Below are 13972 nucleotides of genomic sequence, written 5' to 3' on the forward strand. Positions count from 1 at the left end.
TGTCCCCAAAAACTAGCTTACACAGATTTATAAGGTTCATACATCTATAACTATATATGTATATCTGTCTATATATCAACTTTAGTTTAGAAGGGATTAAGAAAAACAGTTAAAAAATAGAATTAAATTAATAACAATATCACTTATGTAAATGAAAACCAGAAATTTTTTCATACAGAAAATATATGGAAAACAATATTTTGTATTTTACAAATGTGATATATATTCATATCCCTAAGATATTACACTTGATCATGGATACCTATATGGAAGAATGAAATGAAAACAGAGATAGTGGAAAATAGAGAACAAATACAATAAAGGTGGTTTACATGGGCCAATGATAACACTCTTCCATGTGCTGAGAAATATGACTAATTCAGTTCCTTACCCATCTGGTCCATACACTTTTTTTTATCCATAAACTAAATGTCTGGCTACATAAAGGTCTACTAAATTTACCTGATCAAATTCTAACTATTGTTATTGAAATGTTTTCTGTTAATTTTTCATAGGAAAAAAATTGGTTTTTGCTAAGATTTTTATTAATTACTTCCTATCTGACTATGGAATCTTTCTTATAAAAATCACAGAAAGATGTTCATGGAAGAAGAGAAGAAGCTGTGAAATAAAATCGCTTATAAGAGCAGTGCTTCTCAAATTAGGTTCCATAGACCCAAAGGGTCCTCAATTTCTCTGCCAGACTATTTAAATTTTGCATTCTAAGTCCATGAACAAATTAATTCTGTATCATCTGTATGACTTCTTAATTGCAAATACAAAGCTTGTTTTGTTACTATTATTCTTTCTTTAATTGTTGTGGGCCCATGAAAATGAACAAGTTAGACTTAATATGTTTAATGAAAAAAGGGAAAAAAAAACAGGTTTTGCTGTCCTTAGAACTGATAAAGAAAAAACCAAAGGCCCCAAGTGGCATCACTCATGTTAAAAGCCCTTGATACCAAACCCAGATTTAATACCTGATCTAATTGCAGTTTTAACCTCTTCCAGAAATGTAATCTTAATTAACCTTAACCAGCCTGTAATTTTCTGGTCAAGCACCAGAAAGATAATCTGTCACATAAGTCCTCTCCATCCCCCATAGAAAAAAGAGGCAATCTCCCATGCTGGACACAGGCAATGGCTGACCTTGGCCTGTACCAAGTCCCTCCCAAGAGGCTCTAGAACCAACATGCCAGATGGCCACCTTCAGACCACACCAGAACACCACCCAATTAATACCACAAATGACATACCCAAAGGGTGGATTTGACAAGCACCTGAGCTCCATCAAAGCAAATCCCACTCCATGGAGTCAGCCTCTGCACAACAGCTTGTCTACGTAGTCACAGCCAGCCCTCACAGCCAGTCAATCCCACCCACTGATGTGCCAACAGCAATCAAGGCTCAACTACAAGAGGAGAGCACACACAAGCCACACAAAAGATACCCCTGGAGCACCTGGCTTAGGTGACAAGGAAGACTGAGCCACTGGATCCCACAGGACACCTACTACATAAGGGCATTCTGCCAAGACTGGGATACATGGTGGATCTGCCAATACATAAAAATAAACACAAGAAGGCAGCCAAAATGAGGAGACAAAGAAACAAGTATTAAATGAAAGAACAGGACAAAATTCCAGTAAGAAGGACTAAACAAAATGGAGGCAAGCAATCTCCAGATACAAAGGTTATAAGGATGCTCAATGAACTTAGGGAAAGAATAGATGATCTCAGTAAGAATTTCAACAAGAGATAGGAAGCATAAAAAGAGCAGTAGAAAACATAACAAAGAACCAGTCAGGAATGAAGAATACAATAACTGAAATGAAAAATACCTTAGATAGAATCAACCAAAGATTAGATGAAGCAGAGCATCAAATCAGCTATTTGGAAAACAAGATAGCGGGAAACACAATCAGAACAGCAAAAAGGAAAAAGAATTTTAAAAATGAGGATAGTTTAAGGGACCAGTGGGAAAATGTCAAGCATGCCAAAATTCCCATCATAGGGGTACCAGAAGAAGAAGACAAGAAGGGATTGAAAATCTATTTGAAGAAATAATGACTGAAAACTTCGCTAACCTGGTGAATGGAATAGACATACAAATCCAGGAAGTTCAGAGAGTCCCAAACAAAATGAACCCAAAGAGGCCCACACAAAGACACATCATAATTAAAATGCCAAAGGTTAAATACAAAAAGAAAATCTAAAAAGCAGTAAGAAAAAAGCAGTTAGTTACCTACAAGGGAGCTCCCATAAGACTATCAGCTAAATTCTCAACAGAAACTTTTCAGGCCAGAAGGGATGGGCATGAAATATTCAAAGTGGTGAAAAGCAATGACATACAACCAAGAGTATCAAGCAAAGGTATCATTTAGAATCGAAGGACAGATAAAGAGCTTCCCAGACAAGAAAAAGCTAAAGGAGTTCATCACCACCAAACCAGTATTACAAAGAATGTTAGAGGGACTTCTAGAAGAAGAAGGAGGAGGAGGAGGGGGAGGTGGAGGAAGAGAAGGAAGAGGAATAGAAGGAGGAAGAGGAGAAATATATATATGAATAAGAAAATAATGTAAAGAAAAAAACTCACTGACAAAGGCAAATACATAATAAAAGCAGTGGATCAACCAACATCAAAGCTAGTACAAAGGTTAAAAGGCAAAATTAGGAAGATCATGTGTAATTACAACAGTAAATTAAGGGATACACAGTGTCAACACATACAAAAGAAGTAAAAAATAATGACAAAAACATAAACCTGGAGGTGGTGAGTAAAAATGGTAGTAATTTTAGAATGTGTTCAAACTTAATCAACCATCAACTTAAAATAGACTGCTATAAACATAGCTTGGTATATATGAAGCACATGGTAACCACAAATAAAAAAATTACAAAAGATATACAACAAATAAAGAGAAAGGAATCCAAACAAAACACTACAGAAAGTCATCAACATACAAGAGAAGAGAGCAAGAGAATAAGTAAAGAACAGAGAGGAACTACAAAAACAATCAGAAAACAATAAAATGGCAATAACTACATACCTATCAATAATTACTTGAAATATAAATGGATTAAATGCTCCAATCAGAAGACGAATGGATAAAGAATTAGTGCACATATACAATAGAAAGTTACTCAGCCAAAAAAAGAGTGAAATCTTACCATTTATGACAACATGATGGACCTACAAGGTATTATGTTAAGTGAAATAAATCAGACACAGAAAGACAAATACCATGTGATTTTACTTATATATGGAAATTAAAAACCAAAATAAATGAACAAACAAAATAGGAACAAGCTCATACATATAGAGAACAGAATGATGGTTGCCAGATGGGAGGGGGGTTGGGGGCTGGGTGAAAATGGTGAAGGTATTAACAAGTAAAAATTGGCAATTACAAAATAGTCACAGGGATGTAAAGTACAGCTTAGGGAATATAGTCAATAATATTATAATAACTAAATATGGTGTCAGGTGATGCAAGACTGATCAGGGTGATCACTTTGTAAATTATATAAATGTCTAACCACTATGTTGTACACCTGAAATTCATATAATATTGAACGTCAACAGTAATTGCAAAAAAAAATAATAATAATAAAGGCGAGACAAACTATAGGATAAAACCTTTGCCATTCCTTCCATCCCAAAATATGTCCTAATATAAAAATAACCCTTTCTTTTATTTTTTTGATAATAGCTCCCTTGCTCCACCCTTCTTCCTATAAAATCCTTCCATTTCGTACAACTCCTGAGAGCACCCTTCCAGTTGTTACATGGAATGCTGCCAGATTTGCTTAATAAAACCAATTAGATCTTAAAATTTACTTGGCTGAATTTTTTAAAAAACTTTTATTTATTTTAAGTGTGTTTTCCCAGAACCCATCAGCTTTGAGTCAAGTAGTTGTTTCAATCTAGTTGTGGAGGGCACAACTCACAGTAGTCCATGCTGGGATCGAACCGGCAACCTTGCTGTTAAGAGCACTGTACTCTAACCAACTGAGCTAACTGGCTGCGCCAAAATTTTGTAGCCAGCAACTTACAAAACCCATTGCATTCCTATATACTAACAATGAAATCTCAGAAAAATAAATAAATAAATTAATAATAATAATAATAATAATAATAATAAAAACAATTCCTTGTGCAACTACAACAAAAAGAATAAAATACCTAGGAATAAACTTAACCAAGATTGTGAAAGACCTGTTGTCATGCAGGGTGTAATGTGGGGTCTCAGCTCCCACTCCCCACATAAGAACGCAGGAAATGGTGAAGCCAAAAAGGAACACCCACGGAGCCATAGATAGGGGAGTACTACTACTATACTCTCACTGGTGGCCGGGCGAGACACATGAATTAGGATCCGCATTTTGCCATCCACTTTTTCTGCCTGCCAACCAGCCAACCAACCAACGCAGCCACAGCAATTACATCAGCAGCCAACTCGCCAACTGGCTACAGCCAATTGTCAACCACCACCCGAGCCATCACCCCGCCACGCGAGGCCGAGAGCCTGGAAACTGCTCTCTGGGACTCTGTCCCCACACCTATACACTGAAAACAATAAGACATTTAAAAAAGAAATTGAAGAAGACACAAAGAAAAGGAAAGACATTCCATGTTCATGGATTGGAAGAATCAGCATAGTTAAAATTGCCATATTACCCAAAACAATATACATATTTAATGCAGTCTCCATCAAAATCCCAATGGCACTTTTCAAAGAAATAGAACAAAAAAATCATCAGGTTTATATGGAACCACAAAAGACCCTGAATGGCAAAAGCAATCCTAAGAAAAAAAGAACAATTCTGGAGGTATCACACTCCCTGACTTCAGCTTGTACTACAGAGCAACAATAATCATAACAGGATGGTATTGGCAGAAAAACAGACACACAAACCAATGGAATAGAATTGAAAACCCAGAAATAAACCCACATAAACATGAACAGATAATTTTCGACAAAGGAGCCAAAACATACAATGGAGAAAAGACAGCCTCTTTAATAAATGGTGCTGGGAGAATTGGAACGCCACATGCAAAAGAATGAAACTAGACTGCTATCTGTCACCATGTACCAAAATTAACTCAAAATGAATCAAAGACCTAAACATAAGACCTGAAACAATAAACTGCATAGAAGAAAACATAGGTACTAAACTTATATACCTTGTGTTCAAAGAGGAATTTAAGAATTTGACCTCAAAGGCAAGGAAAGTAAAAGCTAAAATAAATGAATGGGACTATATCAAACTAAAAAGCTTCTGCACAGCAAAAGAAACCATTGACAAAATAAAGTGGCAACCAACCAAATGGGAGAAGATTTTTGCAAGCAGTTCCTCCAATAAGGGGCTAATATCCAAAATATATAAGAAACTCATACAACTCAATAACAAACAATCCAATTAAAAAATGGACAGAGGACCTGAACAGACATTTCTCCAAAGAAGACATACAGATGGCCAATAGACAGATGAAAAGATGCTCAACATCACTGATCATCAGAGAAAGGCAAATAAAAAACCACAATGAGATATCACCTCACACCAGTTAGAAGGCTATCATCAAAAAAAGAAAAAAGAAAAAAAAGAAAAAGAAAAATTTCAAAGAATATTTATTAACAAGGGAATATACCAACAATTTAATATCAAGTGAAAATAAAATCATAATACAGAAGAGATCAAGATTGTGGTAAAAAATATGTACATATTTACTTGTATAGAAAAATAAATGATTAAAAACAACAACAACAAAAAGAATGGCTATTGTTAACAAGACAAATAGTAACAAGTGTTGGAGAGGCTGTCGAAAAAGTGTATTCCCATACACTGTTGATAGGAATGCAGATTGGTATAGCTGCTATGGAAAGCGGTGTGGAGGTTCCTCAAAAAATTAAGAATAGAATTACCATATAACCCAGCAATCCCTCTCCTGGGTGTCTACCCCCAAAATCTGAAAACATTTATCCATAAAGATATATGTGCCCCAATGTTCATTGCAGCTTTATTTACGGTGGCCAAGACATGGAAACAACCAAAGTGTCCTTCGATAGATGATTGGATGAAGAAGTTGTGGTATATATACACAATGGAATACTATTCTGCCATAAGAAAAGATGAAATAGTGCCATTTGTGACAACATTGATAAATTTGAGATTATTATGCTAAGTGAAATAAATCACACAGAAAAAGTCAAGAACCATATGATTTCACTGATATGTGGGATAGAAAACTGAAAACAACAAAGGAATAAGACAAACAAATAAAGAAACAAAAACTCATAGACACAGACAACAGTTTAGTGGTTACCAGAGGGTAAAGGGTAAGGGGGTGGTAGAGGAGGGAAAAGGGGATCAAATATATGGTTGTAGTGCAGGGGATCCTGCCGACTTCGCCATGTGTCACGCAGGGCGTCCGGCGGGGTCTGTGGGGTCTCTGCTCCCGCTCCCCACACAAGAACGCAGGACATGGTGAGGCCAAAAAGGAACACCCACGGAGCCATAGGTAGGGGAGTCATACCACTATACTCTCACTGGCGGCTGGGTTGGAGACACAGGAACCAGGAGCAACACAATTCTCAGCCCTCACTGCGCCGCTTGCAGACTCAGCCACCATCTTCTTGCTAGCTCCCCCCTTTTTCTGCTAGCCTAGCCACAGCAGTTATATTAGTGGCCAATGGCTCACTGGTTACAGCTGACGGCCAACTAGCCACAGCTGATGGCCATTTGATCACAGTCGATGGCCATTTACTACCTGAGCCAGCACCTTTCTATGTGAGGCCGAGAGCCTGGAAACTGCTTTTTGGGGCTCTGTCCCCACACTCCACCCCTACAGGCTCTCGCCTCACAATCTACGCGATAAGCGTCTTCCGCGAGGGGCCCTGTGCGAGGAGTCTGGAGGTGAATGCTATTTCCTGGACACAGCCAAGCTCTCTGGTCACAGCCAGGGTTTCTCAGGGCACCACCAGTACTTCTGGGCACAGCCAGACTTCCTGGACTTCTTAGGGTACCACTAGTCTCCCCGGGCACAGCCAGGGTTTCTCAGGGCACCACCAGTACTTCTGGGCACAGCCAGACTTCCTGGACTTCTTAGGGTACCACTAGTCTCCGCGGGCACAGCCAGGGTTTCTCAGGGCACCACCAGTACTTCTGGGCACAGCCAGACTTCCTGGACTTCTTAGGGTACCACTAGTCTCCCCGGGCACAGCCAGGGTTTCTCAGGGCACCACCAGTACTTCTGGGCACAGCCAGACTTCCTGGACTTCTTAGGGTACCACTAGTCTCCCAGGCACACGAGGGCCTCTCAGGGCACTGCCACTCTCTCTGGACACAGCCAGACCTCCTGGACTCAGCCAGGGCTCTCAGGGCACTGCCACTCTCTCTGGACACAGCCAGACTTCCTGGACACAGCCAGGGCTCCCAGGGCACTGCCACTCTCTCTGGACACAGCCAGACTTCCTGGACACAGCCAGGGCTCTCAGGGCACTGCCACTCTTTCTGGGCTCAGCCAGACTTCCTGGACACAGCCAGGGCTCTCAGGGCACTGCCACTCTCTCTGGGCTTCTCAGCGTACCGTGCTGGAACAACAGCGGCTCACAGTCAAGGTGCTTACATATTCTCGATGGCGGCCGGTCAAGACACAAAAGCAAACATCCCCCAGTTCCACTACATGGTGGTATGTTCCCAAACAGTCAAGCTGTCCATTAAATTAGGGATGGAAGGCAATTCCCCATAGTCCATAGTCATTCGCCAGGGCTGTCCTGGGGGTGAGGGATGACCTTGACCTCACCCTCAGCTCCCACGGAGGACTCAGCAAGTGTTTCCTCCTGGGACTACAAGTCCTGCATCCGGGCTGTCTCAGCAAGCACTTCCCAGCCCACCGGGCTGCAACAACCTTCGCTTTCTCCGGCCTCTGCTGGTTGGGGAACCGTCCATGTCTTCCCACCCCTCCACGGGGTTCCAGCTCTCAGGCAGCTGCTCCTCCTGGTCTTCCTGCAACTGAGTGTTCATATGCACAAACTGCTCCACTGCCCTTCGGAGGGCTTTGGCCAACACCATACCCTGCTCGCTGCGCCATTTGTCGTGCGGGGTGTCAGGCAGGGTGTCCTGCGGGGTCTGTGGGGTCTCTGCTCTCGCTCCCCACACAAGAACGCAGGGTATAGCTAGGCCAAACAGGAACACCCACGGAGCCATAGGTAGGGGAGTCACACCACTATACTCTCGCTGGCGGCTGGGTTGGAGACACAGGAAACAGGAGCAACACAATTCTCAACCCTCACTGTGCCGCTTGCAGGCTCAGCCACCATCTTCTTGCTAGCTCCCCCCTTTTTCTGCTAGCCTAGCCACGGCAGTTATATTCGTGGCCAATGGCTCACTGGTTACAGCTGACGGCCAACTAGCCACAGCTGCTGGCCATTTGATCACAGTCGATGGCCATTTACTACCTGAGCCAGCACCTTTCTGTGTGAGGCCGAGAGCCTGGAAACTGCTTTTTGGGGCTCTGTCCCCACAATGGTGATGGAAGAACTGACTCTGGGTGGCGAACACACAATGTAATATATATATATATATATATATATATAATGTATTACAGAATTGTACACCTGAAACCTATGTAACTTTACTAACCATTGTAACCCCAATAAACTTTTATTAAAAAAAAATTCTTAACTAAATACAGGTCATAGAGGCTAGTCACAGCTTAGGCCTATAGCTTCCTTGACAAAGGTCAATCTTTACCTTAAGTGAGCCCGTCTATTGTCTTTTTGCATCTAAGGTAACATACCTTTGAAATGTCAGAGTAATCTTTTCCAGACTCCTCAGGTCAAGAGACACTAGAACCCCTCATTGTTATCTTGCTCCCCAAATACCATCTCTATGCGCTGTAAATGTTAGTTACTAATTATCCTGTACCCACCAATGTAGAAGAAGTATGTGTCTCTCCTTTTTACTTTTTATCCAATCCCAGAGATTTCCCCACTTTGCTTTCTCCAGCCCCCTTAATCTACCACCAATGGATTTCATATAACCCTCCTTACGTCTCCTCCTTTGATTCTAATGTATAAAATAAGCTGTGAAACTGCCATTCTCAGGAAAATTTTTTTAATCCGTTGAGATTTTGCTTCCTGGCAATTATCATCAGTTTGGCTCAAATAAACTCGTAAAAATTCTCTACAGTTTGGATGTTTCTTACGTCGACATTATTATAAATTACAATATCACAATTTGAAGTAGCAAAAGCCCACCGTGGTTGGTAAGTCATACTGACCTCAAAAAAAGCCCGTCTTTAAGATTCTCTATCACATTTATGTTGACAGTCATGACTGGTTTCAGCAAAACATTATCCATCACATTAAATTTAAGTGAATTTAATTTGTGTTTAAACTGGTTAGTTTAGTTTGTATTTAATTAATATTTTTATTGTTTTTAATTGTTTAAAAGATATAAGCCTTATTCTATTTTTGTATGTACAGAGTGGTGCCAAAAAATGTATACGTATTTTAAGAAAGGAAAACTGTATTAAAATTTTAATAATATATACCGATAACAAAAGATGAATATAAGTCATGTTTGACTTCTGCAATTACAAGAGGTGCTCAAAGTGGTTACCATCAGTGTCTGATTACTGCCTGAGCAACGTTGACCAAAGTGTCCACTTGTATACATTTTTTTGGCACCCCTGGTATTTAAGCAACATAATAAAAATGTGGATTTCCCCCCTAGTATCATAAATGTAAAGTTAACACTGGGGACTGTAGAGATTTATTTCCCTTTAAGAGTGATCTGTTCCTTTCTCAAGTTTGAAAATCTCCACTAGAATGTGGCGGTGCCTCCCCAGGTCTGCAGTCCATGCAGCTCCTGGGATGCCCTTCACCTCCTAGTCTAGTGGGCAGTGCCTCCTGGAGGGCCGTGTGCACAGGCACGAGCTGCCTCCTGTGTTGCCTCATGCACATCTTCCCTCAAGAGGGAAAATTTTCACCTAGAGTCCTAATAATCAGATATTTATTTGGTGGAAAGGTAAAATTTTAGGAGAATGCAAACACTTGAGGGTTAAGGAGTTGACTTCATTTATTTACATTATTTTCCTAATAGGCTGAACCACACTGCACTGTGGGAAGTTGGGGAGGAGGAAATAGATTAATATTACCTGGAGTAGAAGGAGGACTGCCTCGTGTAAATTTTATGCAAAGAGTGACCATATATCTGGAGCTTCCTGAGGAAAGAGTGGGAATTTGCCAAACAGGAAGGAAATTCTGGGCCAATGCTCCCATCAAAAAACTCAAAGGACATAATAATTCTGGGCCATGAATGAGCAGCAGCCCTTGGTTATGGTACTGCTGTGACATTCTTTAGGACCAGGAGGCAACTGACATGGTTGTCCATTTAGCTGAGCTTTGCAAGGTGCCAGACTATGCAGAGCTGCAGTCGTGCCTCTGGAATCCATGGCTTAGATGCAGTGAAGTTTCCCTTTGATTCTGTTAAATATTTAGTGAGGTAGTTTTTGTATGCTAAGTCATAGGCAGAAAGTTTTTCTTTATCTTGTTGTGACAGTTTGGTAAAATGTGTGATAATTTCTCATACAAATACTTATTAATTACAAAGGCAAAAAATCATAATGATAAAGAGGAGAAACTGGACAACACCTTAACCAATTGATCAAATGCATATCACGTATGTGCATCAGGCAGAAATCATGTGCCTTCAGGTGTGCGACCCTGAGGTCACACCACCACTGACGCCAAAAAGGCATGACATAAATGTAGCAGTGAGGAAACCTCAAACAGAAACAGAGGGGTAGTAAACAGTAAAATAAACAGACGCTTGTAGTATTAAAAAATGTCAAAAATATGAAAAACAAAGGCTGAGGAACAGTTCCAGATTAATGGAGGCCAGAGGGACATGACAACTAAATGCAGCATGGGATCCTGTACCCAGAAAAAGAAAAATTGCTATTAAGGACATTTTTGAGACATTTAAAGTATGGTAGATGATAAAATGTGTCAATGTCAAATTTTCTGAATTTGATAAGTGTACCGTAGTTAGGTAAAAAAATGTCCTCATTCTTCAAAATACTTTCTTCAGTATGAAGGGTAAAGTAGCATGATATCTGCAATCTACTCTCAAATTGTTCAAAAATGTGCATGTATTACACTATACATGTCTATATATCTTACATACTATATGTATGTTTTATATATAAAACACTGTATGCACATGTACCACAGTATACTTCTTCAGAATAAGGACATTCTCTTACATGTGTCTGTGAGTGTACAGAGAAAAAGGCAGAGAGAAAACAATGATTAAACAAATGTGGGAGAATGTGAGAAATTGGTGAATCTGTGATAAAGGTACACAGGAGTTCTCTGTATCATTCTTGCAACTTATCTGTAAATTTGAAGTTAAAGTAAAACATTTTAAAAAATCAGCACAAATTATAAATTGAAGCGTGGTTTTATAAATAAAAGTTACTGGGTATGCCACTAGAAGTTCCTACATCAAAACTGGCATAGGTTTGGGGGATTTACCTGAAGCAATTGGCAGGTACACCCTGGACAGGCTCTTCTGTCATCGATGGGACCTGAAAAGTTGTGCTGCACTTTCTCTCTTCGTTACACTTGAAGGCAGAACTCACAGAATCTCTCTGCTGCCTCAGAATCATTTAAAGCTAGTAAGAAATGAGGAGGCCACGGGACAGAATGGTGTGGCTCCCCTCTTTCCTGTGTCTGGGCAGACCCCTCAAAACCCTCTGACTACCAGAGCCCCAGGCTGGGCAGCCAGTGTTTTGGTGGGTGCCCAAGGAAGCTGGGAGAAGTGAGAAGTGCTACAACCTGGCCCAGGCTAGAGAAGCCAGCACTGATTGACAACGTGTCAACTACTTGCCCTACACTGCTTGGGTCTAAAACCTACATCCACCCAGGGGACACACAGACATGGGAAATGCTCTCTTGTCCATAACTGGTTCTGCTCCCTCTCTCGGGGCTGACTGAAATACATGAGTACCTTTCATTTTGGCTCCCCAGAATCCCTTCCTTTGGGGAGATGTCCATTGGATTCATGTTGGCTGTGGAAGCTGGGGCCCTAACCCTCAACCGCCTGGAGAGCGTTTGGTCCCCTCTGAGCAAATTGTCCTCTCTTCTGGACATCTGAACATTGAGAGGAACTGAATACAGCTGAAGCCAAGTTGTCCAGTGGCAGTGGCCCCAAGAAGTGTGTGTAGGGTGGAAATGTTTTTCATTTATACGAGGTGTGATCAAAAAATAAGGTGAATGTTTAAATTAAAAAAAATTGTTATAGTAAAAGACATATTACCATTAATCCTCCTCAAAATACTCCCCCTCGCTTTGAACACACTTATCCCATCATTCTTGCCATTTTCTGAAGCAGTTCTGGAAGTCCTCTTTCGTGAGTGTCTTTAGTTGCGATGTCCTGGCTGCCTTGATATCTTGAATCATTTTGACTTTGGGGAAGAACCCGAAGTCTCATGGTGCCAGATACAACGAATAAAGTGGAGGAGGACACACCGTAATGTTTTTATTTGACAGAAATTGCTATATACTAGAAGCGATGTGTGAAGCGAAGCATTGTCATAATGGAGGATGATTTATGACACACTTGAAAACACACCTGCTCTCAACCGTAGCTCACACCCGACTGACTGCACGGAACAAGTTGAAACTTGTCACACACTGTTACTAAGGTTTGACGTGCCACTTCCCATATTGAAGATCCCTGCCTGTCCATTGAATGGCACTCAGCAGCAGCATTCACTGTATTTTTGTGATTACACCATGTATGTTAGTTTTAACACAGGGACTGTGTATAACATGAGGTTGAGATCAGAGTCTTACTCATTTTCGTCTCTCCAGGGCAAACACATTGCCTGGTTTGTAGTAGGTACTGAGTAGCTCCTATTTTTCTTTGCCTGATCATTGGCTAATTCATTTGTCTGTTATTTAAGTGTCCTCATCTATGCTTTTTCCTCTGATGTCACTGTGCTCAGCAAGGACCTCAGAAAACCAAATGAGAAGAGTCATTGTGCTGGGAGGAAGTTTTTGAGGGACTGATGAGGTCAAGTACAAGAATTTTGTGCTATTTATTTTCACTGTCTAGATTCCTTTTACTCTGAATATCTACAGCATGCTGGTTGGTTGGGATTTTAAGACTAGAAACTTCCTTAAGGGTGGATTATTAATGGAGCTCCTCTGGAACTGGAATGAGCTGGTTTGGGCCAGAAAGTGTTCTACTGAGCAGCCAGGTGGAGAGGTGCCTGTGGGGAGAACGGCCGTCTCCTCCTCGAAAGCCTTGCAGGCACAACCCTTTTCCTAGGTTGCATGAATGGAAAATCAATTCTCTGAGAGGTAGGGCAGGTGGGCATCCTTTGAGTTCAGCTTAGGCCAATTTCCATCCCAGGTAATGCTGGTTGTTTTGTAGTTAAATTTGTTTGTGCTTTTCAGGTAGCAGTTACAGCATTCGGAGATAGTCCAAAATGAGCTGGCCCAAACACAATTCTGGTAACCAGGAAAAAGAGAAAGCAGAAACTATAAAGACAATACCTTAATTCCTATTTGTAATCATTATATCGTCTTTTAAATTACATATGTGGTTAAATTTATTTGCACTTAGGTCGTGCTTTCATCAAATCCGTTTTTGTGTGTTAAAGTCCACTGCTACATAATACACCAATGTATGTGATATTATTCTGCGCTGCAGTTATGCATAATAAATTCATTATTGCTGACTTAGTTGTGCTTTAATGGTTTACTTTTTCTGATGTCCAGTGAAGATTAATTTCTAAAAACACCTACCAGAAAACTGCTGTAATAAGAAATGTCAGCCAGGGTGTAAGAGGGACACACTGGCAGGCAGCTTCAAGCTTGGCTTCTCGGCCGGGAGGGGAATTCATGTATGAGACATGGATCACCACACCTGTCCAATGGCTCGTTATCTGTGTG

The 13972-nt window shown here is 40.7% G+C and overlaps 1 protein-coding gene across 1 annotated transcript in view; it reads right to left on the reverse strand.

Annotated features, from left to right (window-relative positions):
* Nucleotides 1-13972, reverse strand: part of LOC117032036 (uncharacterized) — a 63727-nt gene that overhangs the window by 10671 nt on the left and 39084 nt on the right. The gene's annotated exons all lie outside the window — the stretch shown is intronic.

This window comes from Rhinolophus ferrumequinum, chromosome 12 (genome assembly GCF_004115265.2).
Source record: "Rhinolophus ferrumequinum isolate MPI-CBG mRhiFer1 chromosome 12, mRhiFer1_v1.p, whole genome shotgun sequence".
NCBI classification, from domain to species: domain Eukaryota; kingdom Metazoa; phylum Chordata; class Mammalia; order Chiroptera; family Rhinolophidae; genus Rhinolophus; species Rhinolophus ferrumequinum.